The sequence below is a fragment of the Anser cygnoides genome, chromosome 4 (genome assembly GCF_040182565.1).
Source record: "Anser cygnoides isolate HZ-2024a breed goose chromosome 4, Taihu_goose_T2T_genome, whole genome shotgun sequence".
NCBI classification, from domain to species: domain Eukaryota; kingdom Metazoa; phylum Chordata; class Aves; order Anseriformes; family Anatidae; genus Anser; species Anser cygnoides.
The window spans coordinates 72,622,104-72,640,267 of NC_089876.1; the positions used below are offsets into that span (position 1 = coordinate 72,622,104).

Consider the following 18,164-nt stretch of genomic DNA (forward strand, 5'->3'; position numbering starts at 1 on the left):
CTCTGTGATAGGAAGAGCTCTCATAGCTAAGCACTGACTTTATTAGGTTGTGATTAAAAAGGAGTTATCAATGACTACAGTGAACTTAAGACACTTTATTGCTGAGCACTGCAATGATATATTGCAGAATGCTTTTTAATTGGTAGTTAGCTTTTGATGTTTTGCTAAGACCAGCAATTTACATCTCTTCAGCACCCACATAAAATCAGTTTTACATCTTCACTCAACATTATTACTCAGAATTAACAAACATATTTTCTATTTTCAAAATTTCTTATTTATTAAAGGTTTCATGTTTCACTTTGCTCTATCCCACTGATCAAATATCAATATAAAAGACAGTGAGCAATCATTTATGTATTATATTTAAGCACTTACCATCTATCTTGTGGGTGTGTCTCATTCCAGAAGACTCTGTGCTCTTTTCATGGTTAGATGGTTAGTTGGTTTTTTTTTCTCTTGCTTTCAGATGTTATCCTAATGCCTCCAGCACCTCTGAGGAATGTTACCAGTGACTATAAAGATGGAGAAAACTTGTTAAGCTACATTATCTAGGTCATCCTCTCAGTGTATTTCATGAAAAATATTCTCAATTACTTTTTCCAGTTGTTACCCATTTAAAAGAAAAGTACAGTAGAGGGTCTGAATTATTGGATAGTGGTTTTGGTCTAAATATTTGCTATGTTTACTTCCATGTTCTTACAATATGGGAGGAAAAAAGTAGCGTTCAGAGGTACAGCTTTTAGTATTTTCTGCATAAAATATTCAAAGAAAATTCTTCACACATGACATCTGGAGCTTGCTTTAATGCCAAAAGGCAACATGAGAAAGGATGGCTTGACTCAGGGCCAGTGATACTTTAAAGACATTATATTGTACAAAACTTCAGATTTAGAGATAAATGTCATATAGGTTTGGCAGTCTGAGAATTTTCTTATTCCACTGATACCATTTTGAATTGTTTCCAGGACAAAAATTTGTGAGATAACAAATCCTGAAAAGAGATTGCATGGATTTCCAAATTGCTATGGTTTATTTTGTTTGTTTGCTTGGTTTTTAATTATTTAAATTTCAATATTTGAGCAGCCACTATATCTGGAGGATTGTACAAATGAAAAGCCATCTGAAGCCTCATTCCATTTTTATATGGTACACAATGACATATTTTAAACTTAGTATTTTATAAAACACAAGGAAAACTACACTGGCAGTAAAGCTGGAAAAAATAGCAGGCCATTACTTGCCATGTGACAATACTAAGGGCTGTTCATGTCATTACCCACCATCACAATCCGTCATCTTCTACTATTTCTACTTCCTACTCTCTTTAAGAAATACAAAGAAATAAACAATAACTAATGAGTCCACTATTCTTCCCTTTGTCTGGGCTTATTCTGCTTGCCCAGCTTAGGAGGATCGCAACCTCAATTCTCTTCTGGAGATACCATTCCCTTCCCCTTGATTATATTTGTTATCTGGGATTAATCCATTTTTAATGGCAAGGACCACCTTCCACCATGATAATTAGCTTCTGCTTCCTACAACAGGGCTCCCTTGGTTGGCTGGGGGCTCTCCTTGGGAAAGTGGGGAAGCAGAACACATGGTTCTCTTGGTTCACTGAAGTAATGGTGGATCCCATCATTCTGTAGAGTAAAATCTACTCATTAATATTTTTATCAGCATAGTTCCAGTGTAAGGTGGGCAGGTCAGTGGCTGAACAAATCTCAGAAAAGAACCAGATATGGAGAAGTTGGTACCTCAGCCTGCTCTCCAAGATGTGACTCCCCTCCAGGGAATCTGTGAGTGCTGGGGATCACCCAGGAATGATACTGGTTTTCCCATCTTTTGTGTATTTTCAAGGTAAACAGGCAGTTTTGCCTCTTTTCAGTTCTGTTGGCTCTTACAAAGTCACAACATTTCCGGGTTAATTAGAAAAGAATTAGGGAACATTCTAAAACTTGTATTTGCTTATGCTGTGAAAATAGAGGAGTACTATACCAGTAATAAGAACGGACATCTAATAAAAACAAAAAAGCATAGAGCACAGTAAAACTCTTGCAAGAGCAGTTTTCCTTTATCAGGAGGCTATAAGAACAGTTATTGTGAGCAGCTGGGGAAGATAACCATGAAAGGAATTTCTCCTTTGGAAGGAGTTTTCAGCTTTTCTCTGTCAGTTATGTACTAATGCTGGATAAATCCTATATGAAGTAGAAAAAGAAAAATATGTTTCATCAAATGTAACTTTTCTTAACCCGAATTAAGGAAGTGTTTTCAAATCCTCTCTAGCTCATTATAAAGAAAATTCTTTGGGGTCAAATTACATCCAAGAGATTTATCTAGCTACTGTAGGTAACTAATGAACCATATCAAAATCTACGTGTATTATGCTTGGCATACACTTGCAATTACTAGCCAGCCTAAAATTAGCAGAATGCATACGGTGGCCCCCAAGGCAAAGAGGTTAACCTGAGTGGTATGTTCTGCAGTGAGCAGTTCTCAGAACTACCATGGCCAAAGGAACTTTGATACGATTATTCAGAGAAGAGATTTAAAATGCAGTCTTTGGTGTAGCTTTAAAGATTAAAAGCTAATCAATCACTATGGATTTATTCACAATGTTAAACTCATATTTGCCTTTTCCTATTCACACCCCATTTATAGCCTTTCACAAAACTCAGGTGCTCACTGTATTTCCTTGTGATTCTTCGGTACGTGATCAGAATTTTGTACTTTCATGAAGGGAAGGGAAGGGAAGGGAAGGGAAGGGAAGGGAAGGGAAGGGAAGGGAAGGGAAGGGAAGGGAAGGGAAGGGAAGGGAAGGGAAAATGGAGTTGAAACTTCCTTCTCACAGAATTCTAATAGGGCAGAAGTAAGATATATTTCAGTCTACTGCAGTTTAAGAGACCTAATGGTATGCTGCTCAACAGCTTCTATTAGGAAAAAAGTTCATTACCTGGGGAGCAAGTGTTAAAGTCAACATTTTCTAACAGGAACCTGAGACAAAAATTAATTATCTCTGCAGTACTGGTTGTTGTGGTTGGAGGTAAATAATGAGGTTTCAGTGGTTAAGCCAGTTTTCTAAACATTCTTTAATGTTATTTTAGCCTGTTTAAATTAAATGCTTCTTGAATTTCAGCTTTTGTCTGCTTTTCTAATAAATTCAGAACATAGACTTCATAATCATAATTGTTTCCACAGTAACGGAACACAACACCAAGAGTTCATTGCCCTGTTTCTGAGAGAAAAAAAAAAAAGAAAGAAAAAATAATAATAAAAAAAAAGCCTTTGGAGAAGCCTGCCATCTACATTTCATTTGTATGGAACTTTTCAGTTCCTCCAACATACATGCACAGAAAAAATATATATATATATATTATTTGATTTAGCTAAGTGAGAAGGATTCTGGTCTGAAATTAATTTTAAAATGTATTTAAACAAGTATCATTCCTTCTGAGTGCAGATATAAATGCACAGGTGGAAAGTCATGAGTACATTACTGGTTTCTCCACCATGCAGAATAAAGGCACTCACTGCTAAGTCAGACAAAAAAAATCAGTAAATTTCTACTTGGGGGAATATGCTAGAAAATACAATAATACATTTTTAAAATGTTTAAGGCTTTAGCAATCTAGTAATACCTGCCATCATATATCTCCTAAATAGACACAGAGGGGATCATGACAAATTGCCTCATTTTTGCAAAAGTACTCTTCATCTGAGAGACAGTAGGATTCTGTAAACCAATATTAAATGTTCTCTTGAAGACAGCGTCCTTAAGCAATGGGCTTAGCTGTGGATGTACAAACATAAAAGTACCATGTTATGAACACAGCAGCTCGATCAGAAGTTGGGATAAACAATACAAAAATCTACAATAATCTTGATTTTGTAGTTCCTTGGGAAACTTCCAGGCAGATAGGAACACCTAGAAATTAGAATGTGTGATAGGGAAGAATGACAATTTTTTTAAAAAAAGGGAAGTTAGAGGGGGAAAAAAAAAAGAAAAGAAAATGTAGCATTTCATGAAATAGTACTTTCAAATGAAAAAATAACATTGCATTTATGGTTCATATTTTGTTAAATTTTTTAATTCCTCATATTTACTTATTGCTATGATCATTCACATAAGAAAAAAAAATAGAGAGCATGTGAAAAGCAACAACTTTAAAGCGACCATGCTATTTAGGTTAGAATATAACGTTAAAGCATTCTGGAAACTGCCAATACTTCAGACTGACAGACAAGACCTTTCCTTAGCAGATAATTGGGTGAACGTTCATTCACTTAACCAAAAATGTGACTCACAAACCCTGTATCCCACCTTCTAGATAGGTGCTGTTCTCATGGCAACTTTCCCCATGAGAAGAGAAAGCAAAATATAGCCAGCGATATCCTACATAGATAAGAGAAAAGCAGCGCGGAATTTCCATGTCAAAAGACAACCTGTGGCTTTTGCAGTATCCTTAAAGCCTCATGTGGTCCTACAATATCCAGATGCACCTGTGTACTGAGGTGAGATCTGAGAGCACGCCAGCATGCTGCCTTGCTGTCACCATATAGCTTGTCAGCTCTTCCCCTACCGTGGGTATGCCTCTGCGTGTACGTACAGTACCACTTTTACAGTTGTGAAGGGGAGGCAATAGTAGAGAGCTCCCACAGAAGAAGCTTTAGGAGAACACTCAAAATGGTAAATGTTTCTGAAGAAAACAGGAGAAAACCTGACAAAACGGGAGAGAAGGTTACTGTATATTTTGTCAGAAAATTGCAGGTTTAAAAAAAAAAATACAGAAAGCCCTGACTTAGTCATTGCAGGACTGTATAGGAGCACAAAGGACCTGAGGACCTGGAAAATATGGAGTGGCAAAGTACTGCAGGATTAGGCCCTAGGCATCCTCCCTGTCTCCCTAATGAATTTCCTTAAAGGCTACATGCTGTGAGTACTGTATTTTGTTTGTATTTCTCTCTCATATTGAAGTATTCAAAATAATAACAGATGGGTCCCAGATCTGTCCCAGATCTTTGGCTTGACTATTTATGGTTAAAAAGAATTTCTAGTCAACAACAGTGGCTGAAAAAGTTCTGGATTAAGGCCGTGTGATTTAACACATAACGCTAGGAATATTTTGAAGGAACTTTAAAAGTCAGGTCGCCACAGAGGACGTAATTCCTAAACAAGACGTCTTATGGGGAGGAAGTCCTATGGTGCACAGCATATCCTAACCCACAGCTGGGATCTCAAGCTGTCATCTCAGCTTGACTGGCTCATAAAGTTGGAAGCATGCAGACAAATGTTAAACAATGCTCTCCACGCTTTTTAGCCCTAATGTCTAATCTGTGGTGGTTTGCAAAGGAGTTTTTGCACTGGCAGGAATACGGTAGTTTTATGGCAATGTAATGTATTTTTGGAAGTTTTCTTGCCCTTTTATACATCTGCAACCTCCTCCCTTCATTGAGAGGAGACATGATGAAGTTTGAAGTTACAAATCTCTTATGCAGAATATGAGCCCCACAAAGTAAAGGTAGTTGTTCATCTTGGAGGGGGTACGTTTGAATCCAAAACTCATCTTTAGGACAGAAGCAAGACATTAAGCTCTTTATGTTAATAGGAACATGAGTTTTTCTGCCTGGAACACGATTCAACAGAGCAGGCAACCATTTCTTTAGCTTTGAAGATGCTGAAATGGACCTTGGGTTAAAAAGAACCATTTCCTGGCCTGTCTCTAAAAATAGTTACTTAGGGCTAAAATCTGAGTTTCCTTTCTGTTACGTGAAGATCCAAAGAGACTCATCCTCCCTTCTCAGAGTTCGGTGCTGCCTAGTCTTAAGATTTTCAGTACTCAGTAGTGTACCTCAGACTCTCATATGTTGAGAGGGATTGCACTCCCCTTAAATAATATGAGAATCCCATTTTTCTGTCTCAAGGGTGAATGGTGTAAGGCACTTATAAATCATTGCAGATTGTGGTTGTTGTCAATTACCATGTACATTAAGGCCATGCAAGTACCTTCTACTGTTTCATCTTCCCTTTCATTTGTAGTCTGGTTACTACTAAATATTACATATTTGGTGAATAGTCCTAAAAAAACATTACTTTTTAATTTTAACAACTTTTTTTTTTTTTTCTAAGTCTGCCAGTAGCTGACACGGTAGAAAGATATGCTTTTCTCTTTCATTCTTGTGAAGTTAGAGGCAGTGCCAATTTAAACTGTGACTGAGGCTCTGCAATGGTGCAAGTCTATCTTACTACTTCAAATTCAGTGACGCAACCTGCGTTTACGTTAATTAACTTTCAAGGATTCAACCAACTTAAAGCTTTTGGACAATTACAATTATTCGAAAACATTCTTACAGGTTTATTTTCTTCATTTACATTTGTTTGCTATCTCCGTCTCATTCAAAGCAGACAGGACTGGTTTGCTTCTCTCTTCTCTGGAAATTTGCACCAGGAACCATTGCTAGAATCAGAACCCTGATCTAAGAGTGTGATGAAAAATTTTGCACTCCAAGTTGGAAATTGGAGAGGAAAGTGTTCATGCATACATGAGAATTGTACTCAGACAGCTGATTACATCTTTTCTTACACCTTAACAGATGTTTACACCTTTTAAGGGAAAACTTTAAACCTGAGAAGCAACAGGTAGTTTCTACGTTTCCCTTGGGGATAGTGTACTCTTCTGTATTTTGCTTCTATACAAACAGTTCAAAATTTTAAAGTTATTTTGTCAGTCATACCACCAAGCAACCTTGCATGGCATTACATGTTCCCCCCCAGATAGATCAAGCCCTGAATTCAAGACCAGACAAGTAAATAATGCCAATATGTAAAACTAAATTGTAAGTACATTACTTTTTGGCATTTTTTTTTTATTTTGTGGGGTTTAACTGTACTTCAGTGAGAAGAATGTCTTCTGGTGTGAACTGAAATTATACCTCTATGCCACAATGTCTTTTTTTTTTTTTTTGGGGGGGGGGGGGTGCATAATTCCTTGTGTACACCTAACGGAATTGCAAAATAATAAAATTTAGGTGAAGGAAAATTTCCTTCTCTTACTTTTTGTTGTTGTTGTTGTTGTTGCTTTCTTTTCCATACAGTCTTAAAATGAAGGTCCCCTTTTCTGGCCTTTGGTAAGCATGACGGAACACTTCACATTACGTAGATCATATTTGTCTGAAATGATGATATCATACCTATAGTCTGCTGCAGGCTCAAAAGTAGCCTAAGCCTCAGGTACTGTTTTATGCCTTTGCTTTGGTTACTACATCCTTGTAAGTCTTCAAAAGGGAAGTGAAATTATCCTATACAGAAGAAACACCATACAGAAGAAACTTCAGTTGTTAGGGTCTGAATTTTCACTGAAGCCAAAGGAAGGTATCTTACTGACTTGAAGAAAGAGGCTTTAATCTATCCTGGTTTGTTTACTAATGAAGGAGCGTGAAAGAGATGCATGTCCTTGTATCTGAAGAGGAGAGGTGAAGGAACAGCTAGTGCAAGGAACACAAAAATCAGTTGCACCAGACTAATGTGTGGTTGTATCTGAGCTTGGTGACTGTAACCATCTTCAAACTTCCAGGTCTAGAGGAACACTTTGGCTGCCAGGGAAACAAACTGTACCAGTGTCAGTTGCACCCATAAGCAAGATGAAAAAAATGGTTTAGAGAGTCAGATCGTTTATAATGCAGAGAAACTCCTGTTAAGACTAGGTATGGAGAAGATGAGGCCGGGCCATCAGAGTAACAGAAGGATGAAGATATCACAAAAACAACAGTAACTACCCAAAACCTATACCAGCGTGAGCTACAAGATGTGCGAAAAGATTTGAAGAAGTTGGCATAAACAATAGAAGCCATACACACAATACTAAACCATTACATACAGGGACTTCTTATTTGCTTGAAAATGGAAGTACTTCTGCTATTAAAAAGAAGCAATGAACCTTCAGAGCATGCTAGGAACAAAGCCTCATCCCTGTGACAATTGGGTGCTTGGCCCCATTACAAGGGTTATCAATCAGAAAAAGTGCCAGTTATGGTGTTTTTGTGATATGAACACCTTCCCAGTAGTACCTCGACTAAGCTCAGCAACTCATTTTACATAGACCACTGACCAGCCATTAGACGGTATTGAATTTTAGTCACTACCAGCCTGAGACAAATATGAACCAGTGACCTGCAGGTGAAAAGATGGGGATTACATTACCAGTCCTCTGATCTATCCCATCTTTTGAACATCTAGCTCCATTCTTACATTTTACAGAGGATCAGCTACTACAGACACACAAAACCAAACAGCATTCAATGGTAAATCACCATGCATTTGTGTCAGGTTGTGCTCCTTAGCCACCATCACTGATTTTATTAAAAGTAATAATTATCTGAAGAAATTAAACCCAGTTGCACAATAATGCATTGAAAGAATTTGTTATTTACTGCTATATAAAAATTATTTTGCAGGCAAAATGCTTGTGATAAAGTGAATTCATAATAAAGCAGAATGTTTGCATTAAATGAAAATATATATATATATATCTTTCAAATCTCCACAGATAAGAGAGGAAAAAGATCTCAGGAATATGAGGAAAAGATAAAGTTTCTCAGACTCCTGTTAAAAACATTATTTTTTTTCTGGACAGATGACAACGGCATTTTCCTAGTATTTCTCAGATACATAAACATACAGCAATCTCTGAGTTCTTTGAATTTATTTAAGGTACCTTCCTTAATAATCTTTCCTTTAAAGACAACTCCCTGCTTTAACTATCACCATTTTGCCATTTTCAAGCCTTGTTACTAGCAAGCAGCTTTACTGCTTTTATTTCTTTACTTTCAAGTGGCTGCCTGTAATCACAATTTCATCTTTATGCACTTTCATTTTTATTACAAAATACAACAAAAAACACGGCTGTTCTTCTACCCATTACTGACAGCAAAGTAATACTGCTGATAGTACTGACAACTGCCCTTGACACTCCCTGTTCTCTTTCTCTGTAGCCCCTGACGAGATACTGATGATCCTCCAACATTTTATACTGTCCCTTTGACAAAAGACTGGGTGGAGATTTTGATTATCTCATTGAATTGAAAGAAACACAGAAAAAACAGGAAAAGACGATATTGCAAAGAATACAGCCACTGAATTAGCAAATTTTTAATGCAAAAATATAATTCAGGGTACCATACAAACTTACTATATATTTACATCTTTTTTCTGCATATTAATAGAAATAAATATTGTTTGTAATTCCACACAGCTCTTTTATCCCTGTTAGCAGATATCGTTTGCCTCCATCACTCAACATGCATTTTTACTATAAAACACTATACCTATGGACTTTGCAAACGTTACTAGTCTCACAATATAGTTTATTTTAATATGTCTCTGAGCTGTGTGTAAATTCTTCCATGTTTGTAAGTTTCACATCCTGTAATCAACTACTTAACTAAGATCTTCATTAACTACTGAGATTATTTCCTGACTGTGTACTATAACAGGATTATAGACATTAAAATAATACAGAGTTAATGATGTATTTATCATGTATGAAAGTAATAAGGGCTCAGTTTTGCAGAATGTTACTTCTAAGTGTATTATTTATTCCCACAAGTGCTTCAACAAACAAGGTATATAAGAATTATATGTGCCAATACACATGTACGTTAGGAGTTCTCAGGCTTGCAAAGTTGACTTATAATGTGTATAAGCGTTTCAAGTATCTACCTCTGCTCCTCAGGTATTATACATATTTTTCATCACAAAGGCATCGTATATTGGATTGAATTATGATGGACTAAACAGAAAATATAGCTTCAAAATTAGACTTCAAGGAAAGAGGAAAAGGAGAACAACTAGACTTAAAATAGATTAAATAGATCTTCTGAGTTGTCATCTTCTTTTTAAATACTAGAGGAATTGTTTGAATGGAAAAAGGATTGGTAGGAGTGAGCTTGAGGAGGTACAGCAGGACATTCAGGAGACCATGGGGGCAGAGTAGTACTTGATAATATGGCAGTTCAATGGCCAGGTAAAAGAAGTGGATAAAAAAAAAAAAAAAAAGGGAAAATACATGAAGTAAATCAAATGGCGCTACCACATTATACATGCAAGATATTCAGAGGGTGAGGAAAAAAGTGTTACATTCTTTTTTACTTTTAGACTCTTGCTCTTGACCTCTTTTTTTAACTCTTAAACCACTTTACACTGTTTTGGCAGAAGAAAGCACTTTGCAAACTTTTCATAACATTACATACGGATTTTAAACTAAGATAGAGATAGACATCTTTCCAGTTTATTTTCAATTGATCATGTTTGGGAGAAAGCTAAAATAACATTGCAAATCACAAGTCAGAAATACGGTCTGCAGAATGTATTTGTGAAGAATGATTAACATCTGCAGGCCTTCTTTCTGTCAGTGAATCACCAGGCTGTGACTAATTGTTATTTGTAATTGTCCTATTAATAGTTTATGAAAACACATTTCTGCATCAATGTCATTTGCAAATGTTTCTTTATACTGATGACTTCAGACATTTGGTGTTCATTATTCAATGATTGCGCTCCTAATGCACATTTATAGGCCACTGTCTGTTCCCTATATAGACAATGAAGTAAAGGAGAGAGAAAGAAAAAAAAAAAATATTGTCACCAGGTCACGAGGTGCACCTCATCCTGGAGAAGCATCGGAAATCATAATACAGCTAGGGGATGACACTGTGTATTTCTGAGGACGTTGATTATGCCATTAAAAAGGTAGGCAGGAAGAGGCACAAAGCGAGATCAGAAAGTAGAATGAAAAATAATCACAGTTAACGAAAGAACCATAAAAAGGAAGGAAAGTAAGCAAGCAGAAAAGAAAAATCTTAAAGCAGCAAAAGTCTGCATGGACAGTTACTTGTTCTCAGGAAGGAGCCTGAAAAGCTGTATGAAAAAACACGAGGCTTAGAATAAAAGAATAATAAAGGAGGGAAAGTAAGTGGTTATATCCAAAAAGACGGCACTTTGATGGCCATGAAGGAATGGTCATCCAAAAGAAGGAAAACAAAACCAGAAAAACTAATAGGGATAATAGAAAGAGAAAAGGGAGAAGAAAGGAGAAAAAAAAAAAAAAAAAGTGATATCTTCTTGGGAAAGATCTCCAGACAAAAACCAGTCATGTTGTCATTTGGGAATATTAATTGAACAAGAGGAAATCAGAATGGTACTGTAAGATACTGTATAGACGTTGAACCAAATGACTGGGTTTTGTTCAGTGGGAAGACTGTAAGTTTTAAACTGCTCTATCAGCAACTTTTTACACCATCATTATTGGTCACAGTGCTAAATATGGGGTGGGCTGTGTTAGTCCATGCTGATCACTCATCAGCTGCAATTGTGTTTAATATGAGATTTTTTGGTTGATTTGCATAGGAACCATGTAGAAAGTATAGGGTTTGTGAATATGAAATAATTAGAAATGGCAATGCTTCTGTGGAGAACCATGGCTTAGCACATATTACATTTCACTTAAAACTTCAGAGGCAAAACGTAGCACAATGGAAGTTCATGGAGGTGTTATTTTGAATATTCTCTAGAACTTAAATGAAAATACAGGTTAACTGGTATTTATGTGCAAATCAAATTCTTCTTTATTCAAACTGCATTTCTTATGCATTGAGCATATCTTGAAACAGATCTCACTTACTTCTTGATATTACTTTATCTTTACTTCTTATACTATATTGCCAGTATATACAGTTACTGTGTACACACACAAACACATATTTTTTGCTTCTGAGACTTACATGTATCACTGCAGCCTTTGAAATACGTTCTTTATTAACTCTCCTTGTAGAGAAAATAGCCTGGAAATAAACATTTAGTCTTATACTAAATTCGAAGTTCTATTTATAGGTGAATTTGGTTTAACAAAATTTTAGTCTCTTCATAGACTTTAAAACTAACAATTTTTCTCTGACTTAAGTAGACTAATTCTTTATATGACACTAAAGAGCTAAACTCTGCTTTTGGTTAGATTATCAAGTGTTTGGGGATATTTAAAGATAATTTTATATGCCTTCTCCTGTGTGCTACTTGGTATACAGTAGAGTTTATTAGCATTGGACATGAACACAAAAATGCATCCTATTTACAGAAAGATAAATGTGAATTCTGTAGCATGCTGTCACTGCTCAAGTCAAAGATTTCAGATTTTATGATTGGGCTAAATAGAAAATAAGAAGTGGAGGACCCATTTTAATGTGATTATCTACTTATATTCAGCATATGCAAATAAATAAATAAATAAATAATAGGTCACTAATACTGTAAAGAGGCTAGTAAACAAAAACATCATTAGATGCTTTATTTTACATCTGTCATTGTAGCAAGCAATAAAATGAGAATGGGATGGCTGAGAATAATTTAAAAATTAGCCAATATAATCCAAAATCATACTGCATCTTGCAATCAGTAATCTCCAGGTAGCTGGGCAAGTATCCCTACATTAATTTTGCAGATGGCACAAGTGAGGTAACTGTATTAGTAAGGCAGAACTATTATGCTCTGTTGCTGCCTGCATGAAATGAGTTTAGAAGAAAAAATAATGACAACAAATTGTATTTACACTGCGTATAATTGAGAAACCTGGGACAAACTCTTAGGGAAGTAGGAAAGGTTTACATGGACAAGCAGTCATACTTGTTGTCTCTGAATGAAGCTTTACGTGAAGTGTATTGGATGAGACATTCAGAGTGGATGATGTCCACTTGGGATGATATCCCCAATTTGGGGACTTAGTCCTAAACATTAATCTATTGCAAGTCCAACGTGAGAAACAATGAAAAACAATTTAGAGATGAAACTACTAATACAGCGCCAAGAGCACTTTATTCAAGTTTTAATATTATTGCCAGTATTTTAATGAATCTTTCAACTCTTAAGAGACAATACCCAAGGAAGTCTTTTGTCTGACCTGGACTGACCTGAACCAGCATAAGCTGAGTACATTAATGTTTAGAACTGTCAGTGAACTTTTACTCTACAGTAAGGCCCTTCTTTGGACCTCCAAGTTTACATTCTACATTCTTTTTAGAGTGACTCTAATGAAGAAACAGCCACTGACAACTAAGAAATATGCAGCCCCTAACCTCTCTGAATTTAAGCCCTAGGGTCTGCAATCTTTGCAGATACAAGTGTATATATATATATATATGTTTTGGTGTTTGACATTTAAATTGTGGTAAACATTTTCCTCAGTGGAATTTTTAACAATTCACGCAAAGGCTGCATTACATTAATATTTATTATCTTTGCAGTTGCCTTTTCTGTTAGAAGCAGTCTGAATCTGACCTACAGGTACAGGTGAGTGCATTCCTCATTAGCCTCTCTTTATACAGATGGAAAGTTAAATTTAGGCCAATGTGTTTTCAAACTCAGCTAAGGTAATTTTTTTTCTAACTGCTTTCCACTTCTGTTCAATAGATGGACACCTATAAATACCACTGGATTATTTTAGACAATACACTTTATCTTGTAAATGGACACATCGCTTCAGGAAAATTTCTTCCCTATGCACTAATCCTTTTGAATTTTCACATAGCATGTCATTTAAACAAGACAAAAATACCTATTCAATATTGACCACTCATATTGCAATTTTACTGCAAATTTGTGTTTTTGTAACTATGTGAGGAAATAAATGATGTTTATATCACAACTGTTGTTTCTTTATTTGCAGATTCACTCTCGCTTCACTGACCACATAGTGCTGCACTGCTGGAAGCCATGAGGGTATTGAAATGGGCTTCTCAGTTATAACTTTCTGAAATTATGTGTAGACAAGCTTGTCTTTTAATATCATAGAAGACAGGAAGGATCGGAAGCATAATTATAAAAATTCAAGGTACAAATAACCAGAAGGACTCTGCAAAAACAACACATTCAAAGAACAAGAACCAAAAAATAACCTTATTCTCCCCTTCAAGGTACAAGCTTAGCACATTCTCCTGAGAAGACTATCAAAAGAAGAAACTGAAAAGCGTTAATTAAATAAACAGATACCCTGCTCTCCTGAAACAATACTATTATGTCCTGAAAGAGTGTAAACTGAAATTCACTCATAAGTCTACCAGATTTCACAGGAAAGTATCTTGGAAAGCTGTTTCCCACCCTCATTCACATCTTGCCTTTTCTCCTGTATAAACAAGAGAATAAATTGCTTCTCAACCCATTTCAGCCATCCATTTCTCTCACAGTAAGTGAGAAACCTGTCTTTTTCAATTAATGATACATCATATTATTATTTGGGAGACCTGCTGTGTAGGCAGCAGCTTTGCTCCTCTGCACATGTGCTGGAAGCTCACATGAGCTCCCATCTGCCATTTTGCTAGCGGGCTTATCCTATAGAGCACGCCACAGGCAGATGCATTTCCCAACTCGGACAAATTCCAAGTGCAAAACAGCTACCCAAAACCACCTGAAAACCCAGCATCTCAGAGGAACAGTTAGAACGGAAGAATGACTTTGGAAATAGCAACATAATCCTAACATGCATGTAGGTTGGAAGGGGATCCCCATCTCCTAATAGCAGCATTCCCTAGAGCAAAACTCTGCCAGTTTTACTTTCAAAAAAAAAAACAACACTTCTGAGATACTGAGTATCTTTCCAGCAGACACCTTACAGTTTTGGAAGTCATGGATTTCTAGTTTCTAAACAAGAAGTCAGACAGAAACATATGTGTTATAAATTCGTACAGAGACTTTGATGGCTCTCTTCAGAACAAAAATCGCCACCAGGGCCAGTTCCCAAAAGACTGGGCCTTGCACTTTCAAAGATCTAACCCTATAAGAAGACCCACAACTGTAGCTAGCTAGCTAGGGATCCCTGGTAAGAGTGCTGAATTTTTCACGGCTAGTAAGCCTTCACACAACAACAATCATGAATAGCATTTCACCTTATGTTAAGTTAGCAAGTTAGCTAAAAGTCTCCATTAGACAGAACTTTGAACCTTCGGTAATGTGACATATCTACAGATGAAGACTCTAGTTCTTTAAGACCCTTCAAATACCACACCTTGTAATATATTTTTGGTTTTTAAATTCAAACAGAGCCTCGGTTCTGCATATCAGAAAGACTACCTAAATCTACATGAGGCACACTATGACCAAAAGCATAGTTCTTAAAGCTCAGAGTGACATTTTCACCAAAGCAAAAGTCATCCAGAAAAAATAAATAAATAAATAAATAAAAATAAAAAGAGAGAGAGAGAGAGCGCTTATCTGGTTTATCTTATTTGCAAGCTGAACATGAGCCAGCAGTGTGCCCTGGCAGCCAGGAGGGATAACCGTACCCTTGGGTGCATCAAGCATGGCACTGCTAGTCGGCCTAGGGAAGTGATTGTCCCTCTGCTCTGCGCTGGTGCGGCCTCACCTCGAGTGCAGTTCTGGGCACCTCAGTACAAAAAGGACATGAAACTGTTGGAGAGTGTCCAGAGGAGGGCTACAAAGATGGGGAAGGGCTTAGAGGGAAAGACGTACGAGGAGCGGCTGAGGTCACTTGGCCTGTTCAGCCTGGAAAAGAGGAGGCTGAGGGGAGACCTCATCACGGCCTACAGCTTCCTCACGAGGGGGAGTGGAGGGGCAGGCGCTGATCTATTCTCTTTAGTGACAAGCGATAGGACCCGCAGGAATGGAGTCAAGCTGCGACAGGGGAGGTTCAGGCTGGATATCAGGAAGAGGTTCTTCACCGAGAGGGTTGTCGCGCACTGGAACAGGCTCCCAATGGATGTAGTCACGGCACCAAGCCTGTCGGAGTTCAAGAAGTGTTTGGACTGTGCACTTAGTCACATGGTCTGAATTTTTGGGTAGACCTGTGTGGTGCCAGGAGTTGGACTCGATGATCCTTATGGGTCCCTTCCAACCCGAGATATTCTATGATTCTATGGTCCAAAACCAAAACTTTGAAAAAAATTTGCACAGGAATGAAAAAGCATTATAAAGCTCACAAGTTTCTGATTCAAAAGCTGTCTGGTTATGCATCTTAAATTTGTTTTCTCTAATAGACACATGCAGAACTGTAATTTAAAAAAATCACACTGTTTGATTCACTAGAGAAATAATAAGAGTGGTGCATGCAGTATTATACTTCTAATTTAATGCCCTACAAGAAGCTCTCTGATACAATGGTCATACAGGATGTTTCTGAAATTGTTTCATCTGGCATTCCAGCTGTGCCACATTTTCACAAAAAATACTGAGAGCCTTTATTTCCCCCATCCAGAACAACCTTAATGATATTCAGGTTGCACATCTATAAAATGACTAAATGCTACTTCTGAAATACACTGGATTACAAAACAGTCTTTGACATCACTGCATATCATGAAAAGTTTTAGACAATACCATATCATCACTTAAAGAATAGCAGGACCCTCTACAGCAAGTACCATGAAAGAATTAACACTACACGAATGAAGATGTTTTTGCCTCATTGACAAAAGAAAATGCTTTTGTCTCATTCAAAGATTCACTTTTTTTAAAATGACAGGAGAGGAGACTGGGACATTTTCTAAACTCACATGGAAGCCATACAATGTAGGTAGGAGCCTCACTACAGTTCATTGCAGATGTCCTTTTGATTGTACATAATCTTCCCGACAAGTCAGCATCTCTTACCCTACATCTATTGGTGATGGTAGGGCTGTACTTGGTCTGAGCACTGTGTTAGTTTCCCTTGGGACTTCAAAACCATCAGAGTGGAAATATTCTTTTCACAACTGATTGTAATCTGTTTGCAAGATAAGAATGCAAAGAAGGCAAGATTAAAATTTTTGCATCTTGGTAAATGACAATTTTTCATTTCATATGAGAGTTGAGTTCTTTCATAAACCAAAGTTGGAAATGGATTTTGAGTAACAAGGAAGCTGAGAAGAAGAGATGGAGACCTTCACTATTTATTACAAGAGGAAGGCAATCTCCTTTCACCTGTGACAACCCTGGTACTGTAGGATCTCAGAAACACTTGGATTAAAGTTAGTAGAAGGAAGACTGGCATCATAATTCCTGAATAAACACAAGTAATCAATGAAAGAACAACGACGCACACTGCAAAATTCATTTCCCAGCAGCATTCCCAGATAAGTTAATTCTGCTGTGGTGCAGTTAAATCATACTGTCTACATCTTGCCTTTCTTCCTACATAAACAAAGAAATGAACAAGCTATTATTAAATAGGAAAAGCAATTAAAGTCATAAGGCTTTTAAATGATGTGGTTACATTCCAGGAAATGCTCACTGTGCATATTAAGGACAACATTTAAAAAATTCTTAACTAGTGAAAACATGGTGCTTTAAGGCAACATCCTACCACAGGGATCTGCCCGAAGAACAACATGGAGTCGTAGCAAATGTTCCAGTTTGAAAAAGAAATACCTTTCATTCCTATAAATTTCAGCACAGACTTTTGTCAGCCCATACTTAATCTCAAAATGCTTACATTCATGAAAAAATATGCTAGCATTCAGGAGACCTCAGACTCTCAGATTGGACATAAATAAACATTATTTTAGTGTAAATAGGATGTAAAGAGTATAAACGAACATGTTCTTTGGACAGAACTTGGTTTTCTACACAATTTGCAAATCACTGAACTTTTTCATGCAGTAATTGCTGACCATAGCTGATGGTCTAACACCATACTAACACCATAGTAAAAACTATGTAAAACACTAACACTAACACCATAGTAAAAAGCTAGGAAGTGAATCCTCACTAATGTTTTCTTATAAGCCCACAAAATTTTAAAATTTATTTTGCCCTTTAGAGCAACAAGCAATATTAGGAATCCATTTCTGTGCTGATACTATTTTTTAGAAACTTGCACTGTTTTTCCAACTGATGCCAAACTATTAATTTTAATGTTTTAACTCACTAAACAGATTAAAGTAACAGCACAAACAAAGAAACAACAGAAATAGCTTTCTCATCAGTAATTATGAAGTCAAACTTTTTCATGTGATAATTTGGTAATAAATGAACTCTTTTAAAACCTGTATTTTGTATACTACATTAAAAAAAGACATGAAATTTATTGTTGTACCTGCAATAAAGTTCACACCACTTTACTGCAAACATTCATTGCAAACTGAAACACTCACCACAAAAGCATTTTGCAGTTCCCTTGGAGAAACAAGCT

At 36.7% G+C, this 18,164-nt stretch overlaps 1 long non-coding RNA gene across 1 annotated transcript in view; it reads right to left on the reverse strand.

The window, feature by feature from the left end:
• Window positions 1-18,164, reverse strand: part of LOC136790755 (uncharacterized) — a 104,026-nt gene that overhangs the window by 12,566 nt on the left and 73,296 nt on the right. Inside the window, exon 2 of the long non-coding RNA XR_010831279.1 lies at window positions 379-515. This is a non-coding gene — a long non-coding RNA (uncharacterized lncRNA). The remainder of the gene's footprint in view (window positions 1-378; window positions 516-18,164) is intronic.